The sequence below is a fragment of the Ailuropoda melanoleuca genome, chromosome 1 (assembly GCF_002007445.2).
Source record: "Ailuropoda melanoleuca isolate Jingjing chromosome 1, ASM200744v2, whole genome shotgun sequence".
NCBI lineage: Eukaryota > Metazoa > Chordata > Mammalia > Carnivora > Ursidae > Ailuropoda > Ailuropoda melanoleuca.
The window spans coordinates 40,839,227-40,853,124 of NC_048218.1; positions in this window are offsets into that span (position 1 = coordinate 40,839,227).

The following is a 13,898-nucleotide window of genomic DNA, read 5'->3' on the forward strand; positions in this document are numbered from 1 at the left end:
CCCTACAATCTGAACTTCTAAAATTAATTTGTTGATAGACCTCATCACTGATCTTCAGGTTTTATTAAACCCTGAGATTCTATTGGTGATTTTAATAGTTTGTATGAACTCCTCCCCACTCCATACACACACATAAAAAAAAATTCCAAAATCAGATTAGTTTGTAATATTAAATTGGTACTTATTCCATTTTTTTATCTTCTTCAGTATTGAGCACAGTGCCTTGGAATGAATTCACCTCACTAAAACTGTGAAATGTCTATCCCCAGACAATTCACATGCAAAGACTTTTGGAAAACTAGATGCATTTAATGATATCTCATTCAAAGTAGGCAGCTATTTAGCTGTCTGAGAGTGGAAATTATTTGCTGTCAACAACTGGGTATTTTTTGCCCAATGTTTGATATCTCCAGGGGCAAAGTGAAATGAATAACTGAGATCCTTATGGGTTTTTCAGAGATTTAAGCCCTGAGTATAGTCAAATATGAAGCTAGGACCCTCTTCAGCTAAGTATTTCTCCTAAGGGAAGGACAGTGTCTGATCTTTTCCACAAGAATAAGCTACAGATTCTTATCTCCTTAGTGTGCCAGTGGGGACACCAGCTGACTTGCATTTTCTCAATCTGTCGCCAGTCCCTCTTGCTGCTACTGTTGTTGCTACATATAGTCTTTTTGCCTTCACGACTTTGTATTATTTACCCTGTCAGTGTCTGTCAACCTCAAATTCAAAACTACCCTTTCGTGGGTTCTTTTGTTTGAGCTTTTAATTGTTGCCGGGTACTGTTTTAGAGGTAACTTAAGAATTTTTTTTAATATCCTATGTCAAATGCCATGTGGTATTAGCATTTGAATGTTTTTCAAAGTAGTACACAGTGGATTCAAAGAAATTGTGGGGAGATCATTCAAAGCAAACTTTGAAAGTACCCTAGATGTTTAAAAATTAATTAAACGTATTTGAGAAACTGTTCAGATCCTGCTATTGCTTCTCATTTATTGGATATTTTGAAATTTAATATGATATTAATTTCTGCCTAATTAAAATTGAGTGCTAAAATTGTCAGTATAATGATTATGAAGATTTATCTAAAGCTAAAAAATGGAATCGGACATACAGGGGTTTCCTGATGCAGAAAGCTACTCTCCTGAGAGTCGGAATGTAACAGACAATGTGGTTCCTTTTGCTGATGAAGCAAATTCCTAGTGATGATTGTTTGCGGATCAGAATGATAATTATAGTAATAATATCTGTTGAGAGATTGAAATTGTAAAATATACCTGGCTCAAATGCTGAGAAAAGTAGAAAATTGTGAACTTTGGCCAATTTTAAACTGTTAAAGTGAGAAGGAAGCTTTTATATCATTAACCTGAAAAAGAAGGAAGGAAGGAAGGAAGGAAGGAAGGAGAGAAAGAAAGAAAGAAAGAGAAAGAAAAAAAAGTAAGTGACTTCCGTAGTAGGGAGGGCACGTATTGCATGGTGCACTGGGTGTTATACGCAACTAATGAAGCATCAAACTTTACATCGGAATCTGGGGATGTACTGTATGGTGATTAACACAATANAAAAAGTGACTTCCTTTTATTGAGGTATAATTGACATATAACATTATGTCAATTTCATATGTACAACATAATGACACAATGATTCAATATTGGTATATATTGCAGAATGATCACCACAATAAGTCTGGTTAACATCTGTCATCATCCACAGTTAGGAATTTTGTTTTCTTGTGATGAGAACTTTTAAGATTTACTTTCTTGGCAACTTTCCAACATGCAGTACAGTATCATTAACTATAGTCACCATGCTGCACATTACATCCCATGACTTAATCATTTTACAGCTGGAAGTCTGTACCTTTTGATCACCTTCACCCATTTCGCATGCCACCCACCCCACCTGCATCTGGCAAGCACTATTCCAAAAATGTGACATTGAAGAAAGAGTGACATCTTAATATTAAATCATCTATTTGGGCCATCCATTCTGATGTTATGCAGCTTCACTATTATCAGTTGTGAACTTCTGAAAGAGGCCAGCAATATCTTAGAAATGCCAAGTATTATTGATTGCATTTTCTTCCTATNTTTTAATATTAAATCATCTATTTGGGCCATCCATTCTGATGTTATGCAGCTTCACTATTATCAGTTGTGAACTTCTGAAAGAGGCCAGCAATATCTTAGAAATGCCAAGTATTATTGATTGCATTTTCTTCCTATCTGCTTACAAGCTCCAGAGGCCAGGTGCTCTGCCTTGTCACCCTTTGGATGTCCCTGCCTTTGTTCTCTGCTGCTTCTTACTACTTTTCCACTGCCTTCATACTCACTCTACATTTAGCAGAGAACTTCACCCAAATCAAGGTTATCTAAATCCTCATTGTTGTAGTCATCTTAGGCATTAGTTATGTTCTACAAAAGTTTGAAGATGTTTTGAAAAAAGAATATCAAACAAGTGTTGAATTCATATATTCATAACATTTTTTTTCTGCAGATAACTTACAAAAAAATTATCTAGCAAGGAAAAAAAAGTAGGGGATGTCTGGGTGGCTCAGTTGGTTAAGCGTCTGACTTTGATTTCAGCTCAGATCATGATCTCGAGGTTGTGAGATTGAGTCCAGGATTGGGCTCCGTGCTGGGTGTGGGGCCTGCTTAAGATTCTCTCTCCCTCCCCCTTTGCCCCTCCCCTTATCTAGCAAGGATTTCATCTTTTGTATATTTCAGTAAATATTCCATAAATAGTGGTGTGCTGGTAAATGTTTACCATGGCTTCAGGTACTTCTTGCTCTGGCTAAAAGAATGTTTCTCAAAAGAAAAGATAAAAAAAAAAAAAAAGACTGATATGTAGCATTTGCTGATTTCCATGGTGTAAATCCTTCCACCACAGCTGATTTCAAGCTACCCATGTGAAGTCACCAAATGGGAACTTAGGGAAAATGTGCACAGTAAGATCTTGGAAGTAAGTGGGAGCTGGCTTCAGCATCCCACTGCCTCTGGCAGAAGCTATTATTGCCTTGTCCTGTTTCTTATGACCATACAGTTTCATTGCACCCTGCCCTACTTTCCAACTGCTAGTTTTTGCATCTAAGAATTGTCTGTGTATGTGAGATCCCTTTCTACTTGAGCCAGAAGTGCCAAGAAATTATGTCCCCTAGCAGCTGCATTTGACCAATTTCTGTAGTGGTTGCTGCATAAATTCATCATCTCCCTCAACTCTGATCAGATAAGTTAGATGTCTGTGCTCTAAAATGGCTCCCATCATTCCCCAGCAGTGAGTTTCAGGGTAATGTATCCTGTATTGATTGTTTTCCCTTCCCTTTCTTATTTTCCTCCTCATTTACAGGTATTTCCTGGAATCAACTCTAATAAAACTATTTGCATTGAATCCTGTCACAAGATCTACTTCTGTTGGAGCTCAAACCAATTCAAACTCCGCCTATTCACTTCAATTTCTACCTTTTGCAGATGTCTTTGGAATATTACTGTCTGTATTCCCTATTCACATATCTATTTGGTATTTCACGTCATTACTTCAAACTCAAAATGATCTCTAATTCTAGCCGATTCCTTTTCTTCCTATATCATTTCTATCAGAGGTAGATGGCTTCAGGTACTTCTTGCTCTGGCTAGAAATACCAACATATCATAGCATTAGGCCTCCATTAAAGGAGGCCTTGTAATGGAGAGAATTTGCTACCAAATATGACCTACGCAAACCTGGACAAGATAGGCTCTGATTCTTTTGTTGTGATTTCAGGTTGTATTTTTTAAAATGTGGCAATCCAAGGCTGAGCAAAGGACTGTACGTGGGGAAAGTAAGTCCAAAGAACAGAGCAAAAGAGACATGGAAAATATCTTAGTGATAGTACCCAAACTTAAATTTTTTGAGGTGTTTTTAGATATAATCTGTGTTTTTGTAATTGTTTCCTCTTTTTTCCCTCTTCTCTGCTGGCAATATTTTCTCTAAATTACTTATAAATTGTTTCATTTTGTTTTATTTTGTTGCAATATTTTTGTGTTGTTTTTTTGTTTTCTTTTTTTTTCCACACGAAAAAAATCTAGTCCAAGATATAGCTATGATCACAAAAAAGTAATTTTAATGCCAGTCTCCATTTTCAAACTGGGAATAAACATTTACCAGGAAAATGAAAAAAATCTCCTAGAAGGAAACTTCTGAAATGTTTGATTTGTAAAAAAGAAAAAAAAAAGTCTCTCCTACAACCCATAACACACGCATAATGATAATTTCCTTCCTCCACATTGGCAATGCAAACAACATAAGAATAGGAGCAAAAACTCAAGGGAGATATGCAAGATATGCAAAAAATATATATATTTTCCTCTCTCATGATGTACATTTTGCCTAATTATGACAGAAGAGATGCCATCTGTGTGAGACTGTTCACTCAGAATAGCCTTGATTCTTCTCATGTATGCCACGGAGTCATAAATCCTGCAGTAGTAAAGACAGGAAATGAAAGTACAGTTCAGATTTGAAGGCTGACTTTCGGTGCTTCCCCTAGTTTATTAAGTTATGGGAGTGATGTCATAAGACAGTGACATAGGTTACTGACTTTGTTTTCCTTCACAAGAACAACTAACAACTATTCAAGAATAAGACACCACTCAAAGAATCCTCAAACGTGGGGGTGAGGCTGATGCACATCCTTACCTTGCACCACAGAGACCAAGATGGACTGCATTAGAGGGGTAAGAGGAGGGGCTGCATGTTGACTGCATTGTCCCTCCCCCAGGCCAGCCCAGCCCAGCCCAGCCTAGCACCTTGAGAGGTTTCCCCTGAGCCCCTGGTTGCTCCAGTGGGAAAGAGAACAGGGCAGGGGACAACCAGCTCCCTCCCCCCAGCATTGGGGTCACATTGTGGGAACCTCTACTTTGATCTCACACCATGAGGATTGCAGAGAACTATTTGGGGGCTCAACCATTGGTTATCTATGACAGAGAAGCAGGGAGGAGCTCAGAACAACCAGTATACAGATCTTAGTAGACCGAGTTCATGTCTGCAGTGCTCAGTAGTAATCCCAGCCAGTGGTTTTGCTTATCTGGAGAATGGGGACAGGGATGCACTCTGAGCAGGGAACTTGGTGGGGTGCAGGTGTGCCTGATTCAGATACTCAAAAGAGAAACTTTGCCTACCCTTGAGCCTGTTTCACCCACACCCACGCAAGGAGAAGAGTCACAGTCTCCCTGCTGTGGAGAGTGTCTTCTGGTCCCTTCTGAGCAGAAGGGCTGGCCACACTCCTGGAAGCTGTGTAGCCCTGGGGCACTTAGGCAAAATTAATCACCCCTAGAGCAATGCCAGTAGGGCATGGAGAGTCCCCATGCTCTCTCAAGCAGGGGGATTAATTCAGGCAAGGCTGAGGGTAGCTCCCAGCCCTTCCCAATCAGAAAGCCTGTTCGGAAAATTGAGTGTAGCCTAGAGTAGCCCCTCCACTCTTCCCCAGACAAGAGAGCTGAGACATAGCCCTTCCTACTGTGGAGAGTATCTTCCAATCCCGTATGACCAGAAGGGATGATGACAACTCCTGGGAGCTGTGCAACCCACTGATGCTCCAATCTGGAGAAAGGCAAGCAGAGTTAGTAGTTTGCAAAAGAAGTCAGTGGCTCTGGCTCAGCCAGGGAACTTGGAGTGCAGGTTGGCTTGAGTTGAGATACCAAACTAAGAGCTTTACCAGCTTTAAAGCTTCTTCTTCCATTGCACCTGGGCAGGAAATCTAATTTTTTGCCCCAGTCATCACTGAATACAGCCTTTAGTCTGTCTACCCAGGGAAGCTAACCAGAGCAAATGGGAAACAGTAGCCTATTCAACAGCCCTATGTATAATGCCACTTGAACAGAGAGCACAAGCCATAGCTGTGTTATCAGGATCAAGATCTCAGAAATAAACCCAAGCCTATATGGCCAACTAATATTTGAAAAGGGGGCCAAGAATACTCAATGGAAAAAAGACCATCTCTTCAATAAATGTTGGTGGGATAATTGGATATTCACATGCAAAGGAATTAAACTAGATCCATATCTCACACCACTAACAAAAATTAAGTTGAATTGGATTAAAGACTTAAATGTAAAACCAGAAACCATGAAGAAAACAGAAACAAACCTCCTTGACATGAGTCTCAGCAATGATTTTTTGAATATGACACCTAAAGCACAAGTAACAAAATAAAACAAGCAGGACTGCATCAAACTAAGAAGCCTCTGCACAGCAAAATAAACATCAACAAAGTGAAAAGACATCCTACAAAATGGGAAAAAACAAAACATTTGCAAACCAAGTATCTGATAAAAGGTTAATATCCAAGATATGTAAAGAATTCATACAATGCAATAGCAAAAAAGCAACCCAATTAAAAAATGGGCAAAGGACCTGAATAGGCATTTGTCCAGAGAAGATATATGAAAGGCCAACATCACTAGTCATTCAGGAAATGCAAATTAAAGCCACAATGAGCTATCACCTCACACCTGTTAGAATGGCCATCATAAAAAAAGACAAGAGGTAAGTGCTGGCATGAATATGGAGAAAAGGGAACACTTATGTACTGCTGGTGAGAATGTAAATTGGTAGGGGCGCCTGGGTGGCACAGCGGTTGAGCGTCTGCCTTCGGCTCAGGGCGTGATCCCCGCGTTGTGGGATCGAGCCCCACATCAGGCTCTTCTGCAATGAGCCTGCTTCTTCCTCTCCCACTCCCCCTGCTTGTGTTCNAAGTGCTGGCATGAATATGGAGAAAAGGGAACACTTATGTACTGCTGGTGAGAATGTAAATTGGTAGAGCTACTATGGAAAACAGTATAAAGGATCCTCAAAAAATTCAAAATAGAAGTAGTATATGATCCAACAGTTCCATTTCTGGGAATATATTCAAAGGGCATGAAAACATTAACTTGAAAAGATGTCTGCACTCTCATGTTCACAGCAACATTGTTTACAATAGCTAAGAAGTGGAAACAGCCTCAGTGTCCATTGATAGATTGATGGATATAGTCGTGTGTGTGTGTGTGTGTGCGTGCATTTTTTATGGTTGAATAATACTCATATGAGTTTTATTTTGTTACTTGTGCTTTAGGTGTCATATTCAAAAAATCATTGCTGAGACTCATGTCAAGGAGGTTTGTTTCTGTTTTCTTCATGGTTTCTGGTTTTACGTTTAAGTCTTTAATCCAGTTCAACTTAATTTTTGTTAGTGGTGTGAGATATGGATCCAGTTTAATTCCTTTGCATGCGAATATCCAATTATCCCACCACCATTTATTGAAGAGATGGTCTTTTTTCCGCTGAGTATTCTTGGCTCCCTTTTCAAATATTAGTTGGTCATACAGGCTTGGGTTTATTTCTGAGATCTTGATCCTTTTCTATTGTTTTGTCTATTGTTATGCCAGTACCATATTTTTTGATGACTATGGTCAGGACTGGGTACTACATTTAGTCTAGATGGAACTATGAATTAGTTTCCCTGCCCTGATAGGGCAGCAAGCCAGGGCCCAGGGTCTACAGAGCTTGGGTTTAAGGGCTCAAATTAGGATAGAGTGTGCACTGAATTCCCTAGTCAGCTGAGACCACCAGTTTTGATCTGCAGACCAGGGAAGCCATGGCTGTGTTCTCTGTTCAAGTGGCATTATACATAGGGCTGTTGAATAGGCTACTGTTTCCCATTTGCTCTGGTTAGCTTCCCTGGGTAGACAGACTAAAGGCTGTATTCAGTGATGACTGGGGCAAAAAATTAGATTTCCTGCCCAGGTGCAATGGAAGAAGAAGCTTTAAAGCTGGTAAAGCTCTTAGTTTGGTATCTCAACTCAAGCCAACCTGCACTCCAAGTTCCCTGGCTGAGCCAGAGCCACTGACTTCTTTTGCAAACTACTAACTCTGCTTGCCTTTCTTCAGATTGGAGCATCAGTGGGTTGCACAGCTCCCAGGAGTTGTCATCACCCCTTCTGGTCATACGGGATTGGAAGATTCTCTCCACAGTAGGAAGGGCTATGTCTCAGCTCTCTTGTCTGGGGAAGAGCGGAGGGGCTACTCTAGGCTACACTCAAATTTTCCAAACAGGCTTTCTGATTGGGAGGGGCTGGGAGCTACCCTCAGCCTTGGCTATGATTTAGTACTCATATGGGTCTTATTCAACCATAAAAAATAAGGAAATCCTACCGTAGTATCAAAGGGAACTTCAATGCATTATGTTCAGTGAAATAACTCAGAGAAAGATAAATACTATATGATCTTGCTTATATGTGGCATCTTTAAAAAGAGAACTCATAGAAAAAGACAACTGCGATTACCAGAGGTGGAATGTAGGAGTGGTGGAATTGGGGGAAGGTGGTCAAAAGGTACAAACTTCTGGTTATAAGATAAATAAATACTGGGGATGTCATGTACAACACAATGGCTCTGGTTAACACCGCTGTATGACATACAGGAAAGTTGTTAAGAGATTAAATCCCAAGTTCTCCTCACAAGGAGAATTTTTTTCCATTTTTTTTTCTTTCTTTTTTACTGTATTAGAAGATGGATGTTAGCTGAATCTATAGTGGTAATCATTTCACAATATGTGTAAATCAAACCATCATGCTATATTCTTTAAACTTAGAGATGTATACCAATTATTTCTCAATAGCGTAGGGGGAAAAGTAAGTTCTACATTTACCCAGGTACTTGAATGTCATCATGTGTCTTGTCAAGTCATTTTATTGACACCTGGGGTGAGTCCTTTTTTAGACACTTGGCAAAGATATGTTTTTGAGGTCAAAATTAAATCTTAAGTAAAGTACTTCTTGTCAATGCAGAATTTGCTCTGGCTATTATCACAGGTTAGCTGTTCTTATTTTAAGTGAAATTAGAGCAGCATTTTTCTTTCACTCAGCTCTCAGAGTAGCTTTCAAGCATGAGTAGGTCGTGGAAACTGAGGGCTGGGCCTTGTTGAGAACACGTGTTTAATTAGTGAATGTTGAATTAAAGGAAAAATTAGGGAAGATATATGTGGAAGAGTCAAGCATATATGAATTAGACAATTGTTTTTGATATTTTGAATTATTGAATAATTAAGTCACTCGATGACATTTTTATTCCTTTGGCAATAATGATCCCAAACAGGGAATGGCCAGTAGTTGGCGTTATTGGCACTAGATGATATTGTTGGGCTTCATAATAGAATCAGAGTAGTACAAATCAAATAAACTTCTTAGGAAATTTTTATTGAGATTTTCTACATGGGAAAGGATGCCAGTTTTCATAATTATATCAGCTGACATAAAATGTTTTATCATTATATGTTTACTGCCACGGTTTCTTATAAAAAGACTACTGATCTTTGCTTTATACTTGCCTTTGATCACCAATTCACATTTCTAAACAATGGCTGAAGTGGGGTTTTTATTGTTTTTTTTTTTCCTGAGGAAATTGTTCTTTTCTGTGACTGCTGTTATGGCCAGTTGTTAAAGAGAAAGGGCAGCAGATAATTTATTAGGGAATAGGATCGTGAAAATTTAATGAAGTTGTTTTCTGATTATATGGAATCGTGTAAGTGGCCCATTATAATTTTCCAATATTACATAGATTTTGTTCTTAAGTATCTTTTGACATTTTAGAAGTTTTTTTTTTCACAATGCCAAAATGACACATGCTTGTGAAAAAATGAAAAAAAATGATGTTAAATAAAAACCCTAATGTAGTCCTGTGTCAAATTTTGGAGCCCGCAATCTGAACCCTGAATATTATAGAACACGTTGGCAAGACCTAGAAGAGCAGAATTATCATTAATGGAGCAGTGTTGGGTTACCGTATTGGTCTAGGCAGAATTTAAGCTGATATTTTCTTCAGTTCCTTTCCAGTTTCCAGATTCTACCTCCCTTGTCCTATGCATGTTCCTTATGCTTTTTCTTGATACCTATTAACTCCTATTTTGACAGTTTACTCAGGTCTCTCCTAACAGAACTTTAATTTTCTTAGAGAAACAGTTGTCAGTTGGAATACAGAGGCATGGATGACACATAAAGCTAAAGATTTCTGGGTACAAATTCTCTTTTCTGGTGCATTCAAATCAACCTCTGATTAGTCAAGTTCAGATAGGTGTAGGCAGATCATTTGAGACTGAGAACCACATAAGCAATCCCCCAGCCCCCTCTTTTATTTTCATCAAAACAATATGTGTGGTTTAACCATCCATAAAGAGTCATAGAAGGAAGTTCATTGAACTCATAGAAATTCAAAATCTTTTATGTAGAAAATGATCAAAAGCTAATTTTCATGTCTAATGCAAGCACAGAAACAAATGGGCTTAAAACTAATACCTGAGTTTTGAGATTTAGGTCACACATAGTATGTGCTTGGAAAAGCCACTTCGATCAACGTTCTCAAAATATATTCGGGAGAAAACTAGTTTCATAAATTCTACCCCTCAAGTACTATCACCGTTCCTACTCCCAACTTCTTCAAACAAAAACAAATATTTGATGGTCTTGAGAAACCCATCTCACTATATTCTCTCTTGGGGAATTAAAATGTAAATTAGTAAAATAAAGTCCTACAATGCTGTCCAGTGGATTAGCATCTCTACTGTTGTTTAAATTTCAACATTTTCAAAATCTATTTGACTCTAAGAATTATATGTTTATCAGAGCAATTTTTCTTAACTGAAACAAAATATTAATCTTCCTGGGGTGGTATCTTTATTACCTATAAAATGAAGGATACGAAAATAAATGAATTATCAAACATAGGTTTAATGATTATCTAATGGAAAAATTATATGGAGAAACCCATCCCCATGTGGGAGTTACATGAGATGATCTCTCTTTTCACTTAATTTTTTGTGATTTTATGATATATGAACTCCAAACTTGTTTCCAGATCTAAAATGTCTTAATTCTTAGTGATCTATATCAGTTAAAGTCTATATCAATTGAATACTTACTTGGTAGGTATTCAAATGGCTCATGAGGAGAAATTTGAAAGCCCAGACTCCATTAAATATAAAGTGTAACTTTATTAAAAATTTTACGGATTCGTTCAGGAGTAGACAGTTAACAGGAATGCTTGTAGGAACAATTGATGCCTTTTTGGTTTTGGTGTTTTATTTTGTTTGTGTTTTTGGCACAATTAGGAATTATCTGTGGGGTTATTGAAGTTGTCCAGATTTCTTTATTAATGTTAGATGATATATGTTAAGTCAACTTATGATGATGTGTTATCCCTATTTCTCACCATGTGCACAATTTTTATTCTTTAAAACAGTTATTTTTCTTTAAAAAATGTCTAAACTTTTTCTCATGTTTTCTGCAACTTATTTTTTCTTTCTCCTTCCTTTAGTTTTCCTTCCTTATTTATTAATTTGCATTTTTTTTGTTCATTTCTAAACCTTGTTACAAGATCAGGATCCAGGTAATTGCTAATACAGCTCTTGTTCAAATATCTTTTCTCTCTAAACAGGTTGCATGCCAATTACATTTCTATAGATTTATTTACTTTTTCTTTTTCTTCTGTCTGCTTTACAGCTTCGGAAAACTAGCAGAGTCATAGTTTATGCCCAGTATTTTCCTTCTATCTCCTTTTTATAAAATTTCATTTCTTTAAACTCATTCTACAGGACATTTCTGTCTCAAAAAATGAAACAGACCGTGTTAAGCACTGTTCATTACTACTGTATTCTTCTGTTTCACCATTGTAAGATATACTGAATGCCATGTTCAATCGTGGACGTGTCAAAACAAAAAGAGATAGAAGTTTAAGGCCTCTGTTCATTTCCTTCCTATTATACTTGGACTATTCTATATCTTGAAATAGCCTTCAATTCATAAAAGAAAATTAAAAACCTGTATCCTTTTCTCCTTTTCAGCAAAACAAGGCAGTAACTTTCCATTTAACCATCTTTTCTATAAAAAAATATAAATAAAAACAAGTTTTGTGGTTTTCTGTGTTAAGGACCAAACAAACATGATGTAATGCCTGCTATTATCTTGGGGAATTGGCTGAACAGCATTTAAAGGCTTTCTTCCAAGAGCTCCCAATTCATTTCTTTGATTTTTGAATAGAAATTTTGCCAAGCAGATACATGAATCAGAGGCGATTTTTTTCCTTCAGAAATGACTTTTGACATCCTGAGTCCTGCTGTCTATCTTTATATGTCTGTCTGTGTAGCCTTGTAGAAACTGCCTTCATGAGACTACAAGTTTCTGTCATGCAGAAGACTTTCCAGTTCTACCTTATGAGTCCCACACATTAAAGAAACTGTGTATCCAGGCAAGAATGTAGTCCGTTGGGAATGTATTTAGGGAACGTTTGCAGTGAGAAGAGTCTTATCAATAATGTGGCTAGCAATTTGGACATGATTTTGAGGCCCATAATAAATGGAAAGAAAGAATCTACTGTCAATGTAATGCAGGGTTATTATGCACAAACTGAATCAGAGCCATGTTCATGACTGTTTTCAAAATCACCCTAGCTTTAGACAGGAGCTGATAGAATGAACAAACCTAAGGGTTTTTTTAGATTTTCAGGATGAATGATAAGAAGGATTTGTAGAAGAGGCAGAATGAAAAGTAAGGCATGGTGTGAGTATCCCCGGATGGGTTAGGGAAGGCATGGTTGAGAATCTCTTGAAAAAATCTCAGCTGGTGTAGTGGAAAGCGTGCTGACTCAACCGTAAGACAGACTAGATTCCGAGACTGTCTAGAGTTTGGATCAAGTTTCTTAACATTCGTGAGTCTCAGTTTTTGCAACTGTAATATCAACCTGACAGCATTATCCATAAGATCAGGAAAGGTAAAGTTTTATGAAGTGTTTGACTCAGTGTCTGACAACATGTTAGTTATTAAGTTATTACTGCTATGAATATGCTTATTATTATCCTCCTCTTCATTCCTTTGTCCAGGAATGAAGTTAGACTTCTTTACGTTGCAGCAGAAAATAACAGTGAGAAATCAGGGCTGTGAAGAACAAGTCGTAGCTGTGGAAATACAGTCGTTTCCCTAGATGTTGTGCTGTGAAAACACTAGGGAGCATGCAATTAATTTATGAAAGTTAAATCTGAGAAAAGTATGTTCATTTTTAAAAATGACATGTTCTGTTGCTTATGTTGTTGAATAAAATAGAAGAAAGCAAAATCTACAAGGTAAGTTTAGAACATTTTACTGAAAACCACAAGGGTGAAGATGCTCCAGGACATATATTGTAAAGAGTGATAAAAAATTTCAGTATGTTTCAGTCATGGTCATCTTCCTACTTTTTTTACCTTTTGTTCTTAGTCTCTACTTTTTCATTCTCCTTTTTTTCCACCAGTTCCCTTTTCCCCTTTTTTCATCGATTTCTTTTTTTAAATTATTATTATTATCTCTCTTTTTCTTTCAAAATCTCATTTTTAGGGCATTTAAATACTAAGTGAATGGGCCTAGATATACTCACTAATACATTCAAATAAAGTTCAAATAAAGTTTTCATATTTTGTCGTATTTGAAATGGTTGTGAAAGGCATGCTAGCATGGTTTTTTGTGTTGGCAACAGAATGATCTATCTCGAATTCATCCCTAAAAATTTAAAAAAATATTTAAAGGCAGACACTGATAAGAACTATGGTTGAAAGACTTTAAAAAGCTTTGTCTCTCCAAAGAGAACCTTGAATTTTGTATTTGGGAAAAAAGTTGTCTTTCGAAGTGGGGGGAGCGGATGCTCAGGGGAAAGTGTGTTATAAGGGGCCCTGTTACACTCTTAAATAATGACTGAATCCTACCCTAGGCTCTAAAATCCATTAGCACAAGAACATTGTTTTGCTCATAGCTGTATTCTCATTTCCTGGCACAGTGCTTGCTAAATAATAGGTACTTAATCAATAATTGTTGCAAGGATGCTTAAATATACAAAGTATTTAAAATATATTGTCAATCATGGAA